At 40.1% G+C, this 16,713-nt stretch overlaps 1 protein-coding gene across 4 annotated transcripts in view; it reads right to left on the minus strand.

The window, feature by feature from the left end:
• Window positions 1-16,713, minus strand: part of SLC16A1 (solute carrier family 16 member 1) — a 102,029-nt gene that overhangs the window by 35,494 nt on the left and 49,822 nt on the right. The window contains exon 1 of one of the 4 annotated variants that reach the window (XM_012778443.2): window positions 7,536-7,759. The exons of the other annotated variants lie outside the window; for them this stretch is intronic. The gene's annotated coding sequence lies outside the window, so the exon portion shown is untranslated. Of the gene's footprint in view, window positions 1-7,535; window positions 7,760-16,713 lie in introns of those variants that run through there. 4 annotated transcript variants of the gene reach the window in all.

The following is a 16,713-nucleotide window of genomic DNA, read 5'->3' on the forward strand; positions in this document are numbered from 1 at the left end:
ATTACTGAATACAACTTTTGGCACACAATTTGTCTGATCAGTCTCCCTTTTGGAGCTACTACTACCTCACTGAATTTTGCCTTTATTTTTTTGAGACAGAGTCTCACTTTGTTGCCCAAGCTAGAGTGAGTGCCATGGCATCAGCCTAGCTCACAGCAACCTCAAACTCCTGGGCTCAAGCAATCCTGCTGCCTCAGCCTCCCGAGTAGCTGGGACTACAGGCATGCACCACCATGCCTGGCTAATTTTTTCTATATATATATATTTGTTGGCCAATTGATTTCTTTCTATTTATAGTAGAGACGGGTCTTGCTCTTGCCCAGGCTGGTTTCGAATTGACTTCTTTAGTGCTTCGTTTTTGCTGCCTTCTCACGGACTGAAAAACTGGCTATTGTTTGTCTATGTTGAGAGTCCTATGTCCCTTTCACATGTTAACTGATTTTTTGCTTGGTCAAATATAGGCCCACTGGACATTTTATAAAACATAACAATGTGAGTAGTAATGAAGAAAGGGAAGTCAGAGGTTATATCCACCAATGATGGGTTCTGCTTGGCAGAATTCCAGGTTATATCCTGGAATAAATAACTGTATATATTCTGTTTTCTATAGCAACCCAAAATATAGTCAACAAAACAAGATCTATGTGGGCAGTTTCAATTTATTAATATATAACCTACCTTGTTCCAGAATCTGAAGAAGCAATGTACTGGCTGGATTAAAATTACAAACAAGTGTGTTATCAGGGTTTTATCATGTTATTTAATACTTTGAATATAAATGAGTATTTGAATACAATAGGTGGTATTTCTACTACAATCTACTTTACTGCCAGTATTCTGAATCCAAATAGGGTGAATAAGTGGATTACAATTCATTAAGAGAAAGATAAGCAACACAGAAAGCTTTTCCTTTTCTTGCAAAAAGCTGGGTTGAGCTATTCACTCCTATAAATAATTAACATCATACATAGTTTCATATAAAAAACATCTTTGAGGACTAGAGACAACAGAGTGATATGATAATGTTTAATTTTAAAGTTTTATTCTCATAAGTTTTCAAGCCATATTTTAAAATATATATTTCTTCATCTCTTTCTAATAATTTCTTGTACACAACAGTAATTATTTAATAAAAACCCCTTGAATGAGTCTGAATTTCATTATGAAATTATCTCCAATAAGAAAACTAAGTTGTTTTGTTTTCTTGTTTGTTTCACTAGTGCCAGACAAGCCACAAAAGAATATTAAAATTGAGTACTGCCTCTCTGGCATTAAAGAGTATTATTCACCATTCTCTCTCTTCAGTACAAGGCAAAAAATTTATGAGATCTAAAGAGAAACTTCTCAAATTGCAAGGCTTTTTAGAAGACATTCTAGACATTAAAGATCTATCAAAAAGAAATCAGCATTATTACCTCAAAATACACTACAGTTAAACTCAGTCTTTTTAATTGCTGACAATATAAATCTCAGACTGTTGTCATTAAGATAATTATTCGTTCATTCATTAGAAATATACAATTTTCAAATGAGTGTTTTATTTTCCAGTAGATGTTAGTAATTATTAAACTATGCCCTTCCCTTTACTCCAATAAACTGAGGTAATGATGTACATTTCTAATCTGCAGGGCAAGTATTTCAAACCTGAGATTCATTGACCTCTTTAGGGGTCATTCAAGTTAAGCCAGACAAAGGCCTGCACTAATAATACACTAAGCTGTTGAAGACAAGGTTTGAAGCAGTTTTAAGTGCATTTGCTGATGTGAATACACCCAAACAGGGCAAGAAAATATCTCAAGTCAATGAAGACATTCACTATTCCATTCAACTTATGGCACTTAAAATAGAAGTCTTTTGGAAACATAAACATATATATCCTGAATAGAAAGGAAAATTATTCTGCTTTTATTTGTGAAAGTCAAATCTCCCTTAGGACATAACACAAGCATTTTACTTCCTGTCATTTGTGAGGTCAAAATTTATGATGATTAGTAAATAAAAGTCAGTCAATAGCCAAAGACTCTTATTTGACCTATGATATCATGATTACATAATCCCGTGACATCATAATCTGTGTGCTATGTTCCACCATGGGTTCTGACTAACTTCATTCTCACATTGGAACATAAGTAAAGGAGTTAGGAGCTGGGGTCCCTAGCCTCTCTCTGGTGCTACAGATTCCTTTGGCAGTTTGGTAAACCTATGGAACACTTGTCAGAATAATGTTTTTAAGTATATAAATAAAATGCAAAGGTACAACTATCAAAATATTTTAATTGGAAATAATGTGCTTTTTTAAAATAACAAATTAAGATCTAACAGTGGGTCTACTAACCACAGTCATTTGGAATAGTGATTAGCTTAATTTCATGATAGCTACGACAATTTTATTATGATATGATTGTGGTTTCTATTGGTGTCACAGTCACAGGTACTACTAATATAACTATGGTTTGTTGCCTATATTTGTAGTTGAAAGAAATGCTAAATTTTAGTTCGAAGTTAATGAAAAGATGTAATTTTTTTTCCCCAAACAAGTTCACAGACTCCTTAATTTTATTCACACAAATACTACTTAATTTGGTAGACACTGGAAAGCCATGAGAAGTTGATTAGAGAAATGATATGATTAGGAACTAGCAGCACATTGTAGGACAAATTGGAGAAGGGTGTGACAATGATAGTAGGTAAAAGGCCACTGCATTAGTTGTAACAACAGCCTAAACTAGGTAGCAGTTGTATGAATTTAAAAAGGGTGTAGGGAGTGGAAGCAAAGGTAACAAAGGGTAGAAGGGATTGGCACCTATCTGCATATGGTAGGGCAGGGGCCCTACTCAGAGTAGTATTAAGATGACTCAGGGGTTTTAAGCCTGGCTACCTGAAAGAATGGTAGAGTAAGAAGAAAAGACTAGGTTTGGGGGATGAAGGGAAGTTGAGAACAGAGATGATGAGCTTTAAAAGTGCTACAGTAAGTCTGAAATGCCCAGGAAGTAACTGGAAAAGCAGATCCTCAATAAAACCAGTCAACGTCTGTCCTCAGGGAATTTAAAATCTGGAATCTCGTTATAGCTAGAGATTTAGATTTAGTAGTGATTCTACCAGGTATTCCCTAATAGCTGGGGGAACAGACAAGAAGAGAAGACAAAAAGAAGTCTTCTCCAAGAAGAGAAGACAAAAAGTCCCATCAATTTAAGAACAGAATTTAAAAATATTCCAAATACTAAAAACCATTTGCAATGTCAACATCAAGTGGTAAAAACATTTTAACTTAAAAGAGTGGCTTTTAAAGAAAACATACCTTGATACCTTTAAATACATTTCTAGAAAAAGACAGTTTTTCAATCACATATATCATATAAACTTTAACTTGACCTTGCTATTCAAACTGTACTCTTTATAGAAGTATTTTAATTAATAAACTAAGAAAGAATAGTAGAATTAAAGGCATAGTTAAATTATTTCCATCTGCAAACCACTAGTGAAATAATGGAAATAGCTTGTTAACATAGCAGAAAGAGGGACAAATATCATACGCCTCCTTAAGGAAGTACACACTACTACCTGCCTGTTATAGCTGCCCGCCACCCCTGTACCCTCAGTCAGAAATCAAACCTGCTCAAAGTCTTCAATCTAGCTACCAATTTATAGGAAATACAAGGAACGGAAGGACATATTAAACTAGGACATGTTAAAACTATACCAAAGGGACATATTCATCAAAGCTCAGATGACCTGATTCCTTCAACAAATAAATTATGAGGAAAAAAGAGAAAGGGGACCCTTCTAGATTACAAAAGACATCCAACCAAATGCATGTAATGTGTGACCTTGTTTAGATCCCAAATGAAACCAACCAGTTATTTAAAACTAAGAAAATTTAAATATTCACTGGGGGGGAGGGGAGGCATGGGCAATATACATAACATTTGTACCCCCATAATAAGCTGAAATAAAAAATACTTGGTAATGTTAATTTCTAAAGGTGGGATAATGGTATTATAATTTTCTTGAGAGTCACCTTTCAGAGATATATGCTGAAATATTTACAAATGAAATAATTATATATAGGATTTGCTTCACAATAATACAGTAGGAACTGAGGAAAGTAGGTAGGGGTAGAGAAGAAATATGTGGCTCAACTGTTTGTGTTTTGAAATTTTCCATATTAAATTGTTCAGAAGGGAACCAATTAAGAAAAAAAACACTACTCTCAGTGTCACCAACAAATACAGAGAACAGGAATGAATTTGAATTTTGTCTCTAAGTGTTACAAACTGAGTAGCCCTGATCTAGTCACACAAAGGCCACACCTCTTAGTGTCCCCCTTTGATTAAAGAGACACACACCATTTAATAAATTCACATTTGCTCAAGCTAGAAATCTGGGTGATATCCTTAACTCCTCTGGCTTCCCGTCTCCATCTGGTTCCCCACCAAATCCTGCCTGTTTCCCTTTCTCCTCCCATCTTCTTACTACTGTCCATCTTGTCCATCACTGTGGTCTCACTCCACTCCAACAGCCTCCCTTTAACCTGTTCTCCACACTGTATCTAGAACGATGTTCCCAAAATGCAAACTCTGATCAGGCTATTACCATCCCCACTGAAAATCCTTAAACTGATTTCAGTAACTTTCAAGAGTGTTCCTGTAAATTTTTTTAGTCTCTTCCCCAATTTCTTAAAATGACTTGCAGCGCTCTCTATCTTCTACCTTTTGAATTTCCATCTCTTCCCATTCTCTCTGACCCCTTTATGCTTTAGCTTTGGTGAAATTCTTTCAGCTCTTGTACTGCACCCTGTACTCTGACTACAGTTTCAGTACTCATGTCTGGAATGCTCTTTCCACCCATCACTCCTTTGACTAGCTAGCTCCTACTCATCCTTCAAGTCTCAGGTTAAATAGCATTTCCTCAGAGAGGTCTACCCAGGTTGCTTCTATACTAATTTGATGTCTTCTCATACCTACACAATATTTGTTCCTACAGGAACCTATACCTACTCTATCATAACACTCCATACTTGTTTATAAAGAGTACCTGGTGTGATAGTTATATATTTATCTGTTTTCCAGCTAGACTATAAACTCTGGGAAAGCAAGTCCTAGAATTTGTTCACTGCTGAATCCTAAGTCTCTCATAGTGCCAGGTAGCCAATAAGAAATTGCTGAATATATAAAATTTACAACTTTCTGGACTAGTTTCTCGAAAGACAAATTCCATCTTCCTAGTCCTCCTCATCTGCAACAAAAACAGACAGCCATGAAGACATCTATACGGAGTCTGAATCCTGCATAATAGGAATGCACATTATGAAGTGAATTGAAAACACTATGGGAATGAGGGACAGACATAAGAAGTTGAGAAAAGTTATTACTCTAAAATTTATTTTCATTACAGATTAATTGAACCTTTGGTAAAAAGAAAAAATTAAAAGGAAAAAGTAAAACTCTATTTTGAGACTGAGATCATTTGTATCCATATTTACAATCTTGGAGAAAACTCAGGAGTGTCCAATCCTGTATAATAGGAATGCACATTATTAAGTGAACTGAAAACACTATGGGAATGAGGCACAGACATAAGAAATTGAGAAAAGTTATTACTCTAAAATTTATTTTCATTACAGATTAATTGAACCTTTGGTAAAAAGAAAAAATAAAAAGTAAAACTCTATTTTGAGACTGAGATCATTTGTATCCATATTTACAATCTTAGAGAAAACTCAGGAGTGCCCAATCTTACAAAAATGGGAGTCAAATAACACACATAGTTCCCACCCAATCCTTAACAAGTTTTCAGACCTAAAAGGGTAGGTCACTTAACCTCTCCAGCCTCAGTTTCCTTATCTGTAAAATAAAGGAACCTGACCTTTATTTTGGTCATTATATTCTTTCCAGAGCTAATATTATATGTCTTAATATTTAAAAGGCCAAAAGATATACAAACTATTGAAACACTAACCAGTTAGTTTCATCCTATGGTGGTATGATCCTTTTCTCCTTGTTAATCTGTTTAGGGATGTTACAGGCTATTTTATGTTAAGCTTCCAACTAAATCTTTAAATCTATTCAGCTATAAATATCTCATAAAATGCTCCTCAGATCATTAACTTGTACATTCAACAAGGGTCACTGTAATCTCATGAGACAACAGCATCTATCTAAACCCAGAATGAATTACTAAAATGAATATATGCAATTTTTGTTTAAATAAAAATCTAAGCACTACATGTTTTAAGTGCTAGATGTCTTGGATTCTTGATCATTTCTATGGCAATCTGAAGGCAAAGTTGTACCCCAGGGTATAACATTGTATTTATGGGTACTATTTAACACCTAATTAAAAAACTTAAGATACATAGTTTATGCTTCACCTCGCTGAGCTGGTAGCTGAGAACAAAAATTGTTTATTAATGGCGTAATTCCTCTCATACTTTTCCAAACTCTCACACAACTCACACAAAATTCCAGTAGTTACTAATCCCACACTTATTTTATTGGGGGAATGATGTGTACACATTTTATCTCAAAGCCAGAATACTTTTTGAAAAAATTTCAAAACTAGTTATAATAAATAAAGTAGCTTGTAAACATTTTACTGTTATCAGTAGAAACCCAGTTCTACAGTCACCCAATGGAAACCCGGGGAAAGACCAAAGTAGTAACAAGTTTGTTTCCTGGTTTAGATTAATTACAAACTAATTTGGCAACTGCTTCTTGCACCAAATATATCCCGACAAAGAAACGAAATGTTAAAATGCACGCGGGGAAAAAAGATGTACTTGGAACAAAAAGCGTGCATCTGACCGGTGTAACGCTACCCTTCAGATTCGTCTCAACAGGGCCGCTCTAAGTCCAGGAGCTGGAGGGCACAGCGGCGGACATTCGGCAGCCACAGGTTGAATGACAAAGAGCCCCCGTCAGCGCCAGTCCCGGGAGCCTGAGGCTGCCACATCCCCTCCGCGGAGTCCCTCCGAACCCTGCAGTCACGCCTCGGCTGCGGGGAATGCGGCTTCCCTTATCACTCTCCAAAGTCACCTGGTGGGACAAGGATCAGCGGCCGAGAAGGCAGGGGCAGACTCGCCAGGAATCCAAAATAATCCCGCCCTGAGTCCCTTCCCTTGGAGCAGAAAGCGGCCAGGAGAGTCTGGAGGTACACGTGAAGCAGCCCCACGTCGTCCCTATTCAAGATCACAGCATCTCTGGAGGGAGCTTGCTTAAGACTAGAGGGGAAGCGACATCCCCAAGGTCACTGGGCACCGCGACCCAACTCCTCAGCCAGGCCAGTCAGCGGCAGGCACCTGACTGCGGGCCCGCGGCTAGCCCGGGAGAAGCGCTGTCCCCGGCGCCTCAAGGTCCCCTTCAACAACGCGGCGCGCTGGGGCCACGCGGCCGCCCGTGGCCACGATGTCGTCGGTCGGGCCACCTCCCTCCCCCACAGGCGAGGTCTCCCCGCTCCCGAGGTCTCTCCTACCCCACCAGGGCGGAGAGGGCACCGCGGGTTCCACGCCGAACCCCGCCGGCTGCTACCCAACTGACCGTTATGTGCGCGGCTCGCGGCGCCCAGCGTGTGCGTGACGCTGCGGAGCAGGCTGGAGTTCCGCGGGGCCGGGGGTCTGGCTCGCGTTCTTCGCCCGCTGCCTTGTTCGCGCGTTCGAGCACCCACTTGGCCGGCCGGTTAGTCACGTCCCAGCTCGCCACTTTGTCTTCTCCGGCCGGCACGGCCGCCTTATAACCCGCGGAGGCCGGAGCATGCGCACAGGGGGCGGAGCCGGCCCTCCGGGCCGCCGGCCCCTCCCCGCCATACATACAGCCGAACTGCAACTCGCGCCTCCGCAAGCTCCCCGCCGCGCGCGCCCGTTCGCTCGCCCGCCCGCCCGCCCGCCCGTGCGCGCAGACGCCCCCTCCCCGCCACGTGACCTGCAGCCCCGCCAGACCCGCGCGCCGCGCCCCTGCTCTGCGCTTCCGAGCCGCCACGCTCCGCCAGGCTGGCCTCTCAGCCCCTGTCGGAGGAGCCCGCGGCGACCTGCACGCGTTCCGGCACGAGCGTCGGTCTCACCCCTCGGTTTCTGGCAGAGAAATGGAAAACCCGCCGGGAGGCCTGACCCTGGGATGTGGGGGGCGACGGGCGCGCCGAGGAGCCGGGAAGCGGCTGAAGAGGAGGACGGGGCAGCATTTGAAGGGACGCGGGGCCGCTCGGACCCGGGAAGGCGCCCCGCGGCCGGCGCCTTAGAGCCCGGGCTGCGGACTCGGACGTGTGTGGATTCCAGTCCGGGCCTGGCGCTTTAGTTCTCTGACCTCGGGGAAGTTACTCAAGCCCTCTGGGCCTGTTTCCTCATCTCTAACGTGGCAGGAGTAGTAGACCCGATTTCGTAGGCCGTTAGGAGGTTCTGAGGAGAGACTGTGGAACTTTGTCACCACAGAGCCTGGCCTGTGGCGTTGGTGAATGGTGGGGATTAAGGACTAGTCGGGAAAGAAGAGCAGGTAAGAGGGTGGGGGAGCGGCCGCCCGGGTAGGCGGTGCGCGTGGAACGTGGAGCCAGGAGGCTGCGGAGAGGCCAGATGTTGATGGACGGTTCGTTGAGGGCAAGATAGAATTATAGCTCGCAGCGTTGGGCTGATGACACGCTCGCCTGAATTATCTTGTATCATCCTCACAGCTCTATGAAGTGGGTACTGTTACGAATAGTTTATAAATAAGGGACTTGAGGCTCAGAGAAGTGAAGTGACTTTCCAGACGTTGCAGAGCTAGTAGTGGCCAACATTCGAAGTCAGACTCCAGAGCCTGTTTTTGTCATAAGAGCCATTGTGATCAGATAACCAAAGTGTGTCAAAGTTTAAATAATCATGAAGTCTCTCTGATGCCCAGGACTTTTGAGAAATAACCAAAAAAGTATGTATCAAGGTCACTGCCTTCAAAGAGCTTACAAGTTTTCAGGGGAGATTGAGTTAGGAACAAATCAACCAACATTTATTGAGCACTTGCTGCATGCCAGGACCCTGCCTGCCCCCCCAAGTACTCCTTCTCCCCTTGGCTGCACACTTAATTCTCACAACAACCCTATAATTAAGCCCTATAGTTTCCGTTTTGCATATGGAGAACCTGAGATTGACGAGGAGTGAGGATTGGAGGAGGATCAGGTCCTTTCCAATAACAATTTGATATGTTAGTAGAAGATTGTATAGAATCCATGGCCAAGTGCTGCTTATGAGTAATACAGTAATTACTTTTTACAACTGATAAATGCAGAGAAGGGGAGGTCATTTCAGGTCACTGGGATAGCCAGGATTTAGGAGTGCTTAAGCATTGTAAGATAAGAGTGGCAGCAGCGTTCAAGTAGATGGTCAGGAGAATCAAGTTAGGGAGAGCATAGGAGACTCATTCAGGTGTGAATTTCTTAGGGCCTGCACTATGGAATGTAGTGGAAAATGGTAAAATAAAATGGTTCCCAGGACACCTCAAAAGAAGGCTCATAGAGCACCCTAGTGTGGTAGATTCACAATATGGACCTGGGAGCCAGATCTCCTGAGTCCCAATTTTGATACTTCTGCCTACTAGCTCTGTGCCCTTTACCTTTCTGAACCTCACTCTCCATTCTAATAATACCTATCTCATAAAATTATTGTGATAATAAAATTAGCATTTATTTCAGTGTCTAATATATAGTAAGCACTAAATGTATAACCATGGAAAAAGCAGATTTTCCATGAAACTTAACCCTAAAGTCCTTTCACTTGAATATATCCTCCAAGGCCCTGAGAGGGGTCGTAACAGTATGTTCACAAGGTCATATTTTGTGTTAAGTTGTAATTTTGTACTCCTTTTCCTGAAGATAGCCACCAAAATCATAGACACAGTAGGCCCTACAAACCCTTGATCTATCTCTGATAAGGATTTTAGTGTTGTGAAAAAGAGTATAGAGTTTGGAATTAGAAGACCTGATCCCATAATTACTGTCCGTTTTACTCTGGGCAATTGATTCACTGAACTTTTCTGGGCTTCAGTTCCCTAATTGGGTAAATTGAAGATAAACACCCACAGGCCTGAGCTGTTGTGTTGATCAAATGAAATATTTGCAAAAGTGATTGGTAAAACTAAGAAAGTGCTCTGCAAGGTTTTATGAATTTATAATTTGTCTATAAATGCATATGAGGGAAAAAATCAAAAGCAATTCCAAAGCTCTTAGCTGGAAAAGTAGAAACGGGGCGGGTGGGTGAGCTGGTGAAAATGATGAAATACAGGTAAAATTTTTGCTCTTCTGCCAGGTTTTCTTTCTGATTTAAGCCATGAGATGTTGAAGAAATAAACTAGGAGGCGTAGGATCAGAAATTAGAGCTGAGAGGAGGTTGGAGATCATCTAGCACACCTCTCACTTTTTACCAAAATGGTAATAAGGCCAAGAAGAGCTAACATACTTTTCTGGGCCGGGCTTGGTGGTTTACCCCTGTAATCCTAGCATTCTGGGTGGCTGAGGCGGGCGGGAGGATCATTAAAGGTCAGGAGTTGGAAACCAGCCTGAGCAAGAGTGAGACCCCATCTCCACTAAAAATAGAAAGAAATTAATTGGCCAACTAAAAATATATAGAAAAAAAAAATTTGCCAGGCATGGTGGCACATGCCTGAGTCCCAGCTACTGGGGAGCCTGAGGCAGAAGGATTGCATGAGCCCAGGAGTTTGAGGTTGCTGTCAGCTAGGCTGATGCCAAGGCACTCTAGCCTGGACAACAGAGTGAGACTCTGTCTCAAAAAAAAAAAAAAAACTTTTCTGAGGCCGCCCATTTAATGAATGGCATGATCAGATGAGCCAGATCATGAAGCCCCAGGTTCTTACTGTACCAAGTAAAAATCTTTTAAGAGAAAAGCATTTTGTCATGGTGGTCCTTCAGAATCATTACATTAAAACCAGAGACGCCATGGTGCTCTCCGGTGGCTTTTAGCTTTATCACAAAATTCCCAGGATTCACATTTGTTTTAAAGGTTGATAGATTGGATGATGCTATACACTTGTTTGCAAGCCTGTTAAGTGAGAAAAACTTGTGAAGATTTCAAGGGAAGAATTATAATTTCAGAAATTAGTTATAGAATGAGAAATGTAAAATTTGAAAATCATAACAATGTAGTTACTCTTCAAGCTGAGTAAGTTACTCAATTGCTTTATTTGGAAAAAAAACAAAATTACAATGTGTTTTCTCTGGAATTCACCTACTTCATTTACATTCCCTTTGTTATTCATCATTTTTATGATGTAGGAAATAGGTAACATTTTACTAACAATAAACAATACAGGAAAGGATTTTTTTTTTAAATTCACACTTTGTACATATTTGTGGGGTACAGTTTGATGTCTCCACATATATATGTTGTATACTGTTAAAATCAAGGTATTTAGTATATCCATCACCTCATATATTTACTTCTTTGTGGTGAGAACATTCAAAAGCCTCTCTTCTAGCTAGTATATAATATACAATACCTTCTGTTAGCTGGATGCAGCAGTTCATGCCTATAATCCTAGCACTCTGGCAGGCCAAGGCAGGAGGATCACCTGAGGGCAGGAGTTCAAGACCAGCCTGAGCAAGAGTGAGATCCCGTCTCTACTAAAAACAGAAAAAATTAGCTGGCCAACTAAAAACAGAAACAAAAAATTAGCTGGGTGTGGTGGTAAGCGCCTGTAGTCCCAGCTACTTGGGAGGCTGAGACAGGAGGATCACTTGAGCCCCGGGAGTTTGAGGTTGCTATGAGCTAGGCTAATGCCATGACACTCTGGCCTGGGCAACAGAGCAAGGCTCTGTCTCAAAACAAAAACAAAAATAAAAACAACTTACTGTTTACCATTATCAACCCTACTGTGTAATAAAATACAAGAACTTATTCCTCCTATTTAATTGTCACTTTGTATCCGTTAACCAACTTCTTCCCATCCTCCCCAACCCTCTCCCCTCTCCAGTCTTTGGTAGCCACTGTTCTCTTGCTGCTAGCATATAAACTCTTTTTTTAAAAATTTGATTCCACATTAGTGAGATCATATGGCATTTGTCTTTCTGTGTCTAGCTTATTTCACTTAACATTATGTCCAGGTTCATTCATCTTGTCACAAATGGCAGGATTTCATTTTTTTATGGCTGAATAGTATTCCATTTTCTTTATCCAGTCATTCACTGTTGGACATTTGGGTTGATTCCATATCTTGGCTATTGTAAATAATGCTACATTAAACATGAGAGTGCAGATATCTCTTCAACATACTGATTTCATTTCCTTCAAATATATACCCAGCAGTGAGATTTCTAGCTCATAAAGTAAATATGTTTAAGTGTTCCCTTTGCTCCATTTCCTTGCCAACACTTGTTTTCTTTTGTCTTTTTATTAATAGCCATTCTAACTGGAGTGAGGTGGTATCTCATTATGGTTTTTATTTGCATTTCCCTGATAATTAATGATATTGAGCATTTTTTCATGTACACGTTGGCCCTTGTATGTCATCTTTTGAGAAATGTCTATTAAGTCTTTTGCCCATTTTTTAATCAACGTTGTTTTTTGTTGTTAAATTCTTTATATATTCTGGATATTGACCTCTTGTTAAGTGTATAGTTTGCATATATTTTCTTCCATTCTGTAAATTGTCTCCACTTTGTTAATTTGTTTCCTTTGTGGGTGTAAAAGCTTTTCAGTTTGGTGTAATCCCATTTGTCTATTTTTGCTTTTGTTATCTGTGCTTTTGAAGTGTTATTTTAAAAATCTTTCCCCAGCCCAGTGTCATAAAGCATTTCCCCTGTTTTCTTCTGGTAGTTTCATAATTTCCAGTTTTACATTTAAGTCTATAATCTATTTTGAGTTGATTTGTGTATACAGTGAGAGGTAGGGATGTAGTCTCATTCTTCTGTATGTTGCTATCCAGTTTTCCTAGAACCATTTAATAAAGAGACTGTCTTTCTCTCAATGTGTGTTCTTGGCACCTTTGTCAAAAATCAGTTGGCTGTAGGTGTGTGAATTTATTTCTGGGCTCTCTATTCCATTGGGCTATGTGTCTTATAGCCTTGTAGTATATTTTGAAGTCAGGTACCGTGATGCCTCTAGCTATGTTCTTTTTGCTCAAGACTGCTTTGGCTATTCGGGGTCTTTTGTGGTTCCATATGAGTTTTAGAATTGTCTTTTCTGTTTCTGTGAAGTATGGCTTTGGTATTTTGGTAGGGATTGCATTAAATCCGTAGACTGTTTTGGGTAGTATGGCCACTTTAGCAATATTAATTCTTCCAATGTACGAACATGGGCTATCTCTCCGTTTGTGTTGTCTTCAGTTTCTTTCATCAGTGTTTTATAGTTTTCAATGTAGAAATCTTTCAACCCCTTGGTTAAGTTGATTCCTAAGTATCTTTTTTTTTTTTATAGCTATTGTAAATGGAATTGCTTTCTCGATTTCTTTTAGGAAAGGATTCTTTTTAAACATAATACTTAATCAATTAAGAATACTCTCCCACATTGACAATTTATAATAATTTAATAGGGAATATGGAAAATGAAATTTGCTTTTAAACCATGTATGGAAAAAGGGTTTGCTAAGCAATTACCTAAAGGAGATAAACATTCTTCTTTAAGTTGAGAGTCCTCTCATTCAGAATATCTTCATCTAATTTCATGTTATATGTCAAATGTAGTCCTGCTACTTCCCGAGTAGCAGTAATCAATTGCTTCTCAGGCTCTCTGCTGGCATGAGATGATTTGGCCAAAACAGTTTGGTAGAAAACAAATTGCTTGTGATAAAACTTTATTCAACATGAAAAATTAGTCAAAAATTATTGACTACTAGTTTTTTACGTGTTTAGTCATATTGGTGGTCAAGGATTTGCTTTGCTACTTCTTTGGATCTTTGAGAATTGTTTTGGTACACATACATATAAATATATATATTTTTAAGGAATCATATTGTACATATTGTTTACTACATTTTTTAATATTCACAATGGCTTGATTGTAGGGGACATTTACATTACATTTTTAATATTCACAATGGCTTGATTGTAGGGGACATTTACATTGTTTCTTAATAATTTTCCAAAAATTAATTTAGATTAAAAAGCTCACGTTAGGGCCGGATGTGGTGGCTCATGCCTGTAATCCTAGCTCTCTGGGAGGCCGAGGCGGGCGGATTGCTCGAGGTCAGGAGTTCAAAACCAGCCTGAGCAAGAGCGAGACCCCATCTCTACTATAAATAGAAAGAAATTAATTGGCCAACTGATATATATATATATAAAATTAGCCGAGCATGATGGCACATGCCTGTAGTCCCAGCTACTCGGGAGGCTGAGGCAGTAGGATCGCTTGAGCCCAGGAGTTTGAGGTTGCTGTGAGCTAGGCTGACGCCACGGCACTCACTCTAGCCTGGACAACAAAGCAAGACTCTGTCTCTCAAAAAAAAAAAAAGCTCACGTTAGAAACATACATACATAAACTCTATGATAAACTTACAATAATGCTTAAAGGCAAAACAATCCATATAGAAAACAAGTAACTGAGAATATTCCTTTTTGACCTATTTATCCTCTAATTCCATTTGTTTTCTGCTGTATCACCTGAGGGTTTCTGTATCTATGGCAGTCCAGTTCCCATACCCTTACTCTATTCTGTAATTTGATATAGCTTGTCTCCTGTTCCTCATCTACGCCAAAATAGGGATGGTTTGGGCCCATGCTCCTTGTAACCTACACCGTCACTGTTTAAGATCTCCCCTAGGAAGCATTCCTTCTAGACAATGGTCCTACATATTTGCCAGACCTATTTTCTTCCTTGACCCTGGCTACTAAAGTCCTACCCCTGAACACCTTGCCTCCTTCCCTCCCTTCCTATCTTGAATAAAGTATTTTAGGTAGATGGGGGGTTCAGTAATAAATAAGTTGATGACAGCTAAGATTTATGGAATACTCACTATATGTCAGGCACTTCATACATATAAACTTATTAACTCCTCAAAAAAAATGCTGTATTGGCCAGCTGCTATGGCCCACTCCTGTAATCCTAGTACTTTGGGAGGATCGCTTGAGGCCAGGAGTTCCAGAACAGCCTGAGTAATAATGAGACTCCATCTCTACAAAAAAAAAAATAGAAAAATTAGCTGAGCTTCGTGGCACAGGCCTGTAGTCTCAGCTACTTGGGAGGCTGAGGCAGGAGGATCGTTTCAGCCCAGGAGTTTGAGGTTGCAGTGAGCTATGATGACACCACTGCACTGGGTGATAGAGACCTTGTCTCAAAAAAAAAAAAAAAGAAAAGCTATAAACTAGGAACTATTATAATCCCTGTTTTACAAGATCACATAAGTATTGTCTGGAGTCATCAAGAAATAATCATTTAGTTCTCACCAAAAACACGTGCGTAGAAATTGTCATTTGTAACTATTAATACCATAGGAGATTAATATATAGAATTTGAGGCCATCTTGACTTAGAAAGATCCTATTCTGGGTTCCTTTTACCCTTGGTAGAGTTAAAACAATTATGAAAGTGGCCCCAAAGCTGCCTTTGAAACTACAAGTGCATTGAACTATCTCCTGTTTATCTGAATTTGGGGTAGTTGTGAATCTCTAAGTAGCTAAGTTGAGGGCAGAGATTTGGGGACATGCTTTTTCAATAGCGTCATTTTAAGATTACCTCTTTCTAGGACATTCTGGGTGTTCTGGCATCTGTAGTCCATGCTGTGAGATCTTTACTGTGAGAAGTTAGACTTTATGGCCCTCTCCCAACAGCAGCAGCAGACAGTTGGAATTACTGAACACCTGCACATCAAGCTTACTGTGACTCAGGAGGTGGCTGCATACAGCAAAGGAGGCCTCTTAGATCACAATGACTAGCTTTAGTATCCAGCTGCCTAGGGAGCCAATCTGAGTGTTCTACTTGGACTTTGATACTGCTACACTGGTAAACAAGATGAGGCTTAAATAGAGCAAAGGACTCAATTTGTGGTTACCTCTTAGAGCCCCAAATCTGCCATGATGCCCTGTTCCACACAGTACCTCTGACACCTATACCCAGGTGAGGTCCAGGGGCTACCAAACCTACTTCTAAGCTGCATATTAATAGAATGCATTCATATTTTTAAGTCTGTTTATCAGTGTATTATCAACTTATTCATGAACTCCATCCCAATTTAATCTAAATCAAGGATCCAAACTGAAAAGCCTTCAAAGACTAAGAAAAAGTTAATCAGCCTAATATAAGTTAGTAAGGAGTACTGAGCAGTGTGGGAAAAGAGTCCTATACCCTTCTAGGCATCCAAATTGAAACGTTTAAAATATACTACATGATGTACATTTCCCTGTACAACACTAACTACAGTCTACATTTGCTTGACATCTCTACATATACCTTATTCATTAATTCAAAAGAAAAAATAGAATTCTTAAAACTTCTAACACGTTATTTTTAATCAATATGAAGGGAGAAGCAATAAGAAAATTGTGTAGGGGTTAGGAAGTGAAGGATGGGCAGGCAGATTGGGAGAGTATGGCAGACAAGACACTGCAGCAGACCAATCTGTTTCAGTATGGTCTCTGCTGCAGTATTTTAAGAGACAAGCAGGCCGAGCGTGGTGCCTCACACCTATAATCCTAGCACTCTGATAGGCCGAGGCAGGTGATCACTCAAGGTTAAGAGTTCGAAACCAGCCTGAGCAAGAGTGAGACCCCGTCTCTACTAAAAATAGGAAGAAATTAATTGGCCAACTAAAAA

This window comes from Microcebus murinus, chromosome 2 (assembly GCF_040939455.1).
Source record: "Microcebus murinus isolate Inina chromosome 2, M.murinus_Inina_mat1.0, whole genome shotgun sequence".
Taxonomy (NCBI): Eukaryota; Metazoa; Chordata; class Mammalia; order Primates; family Cheirogaleidae; genus Microcebus; species Microcebus murinus.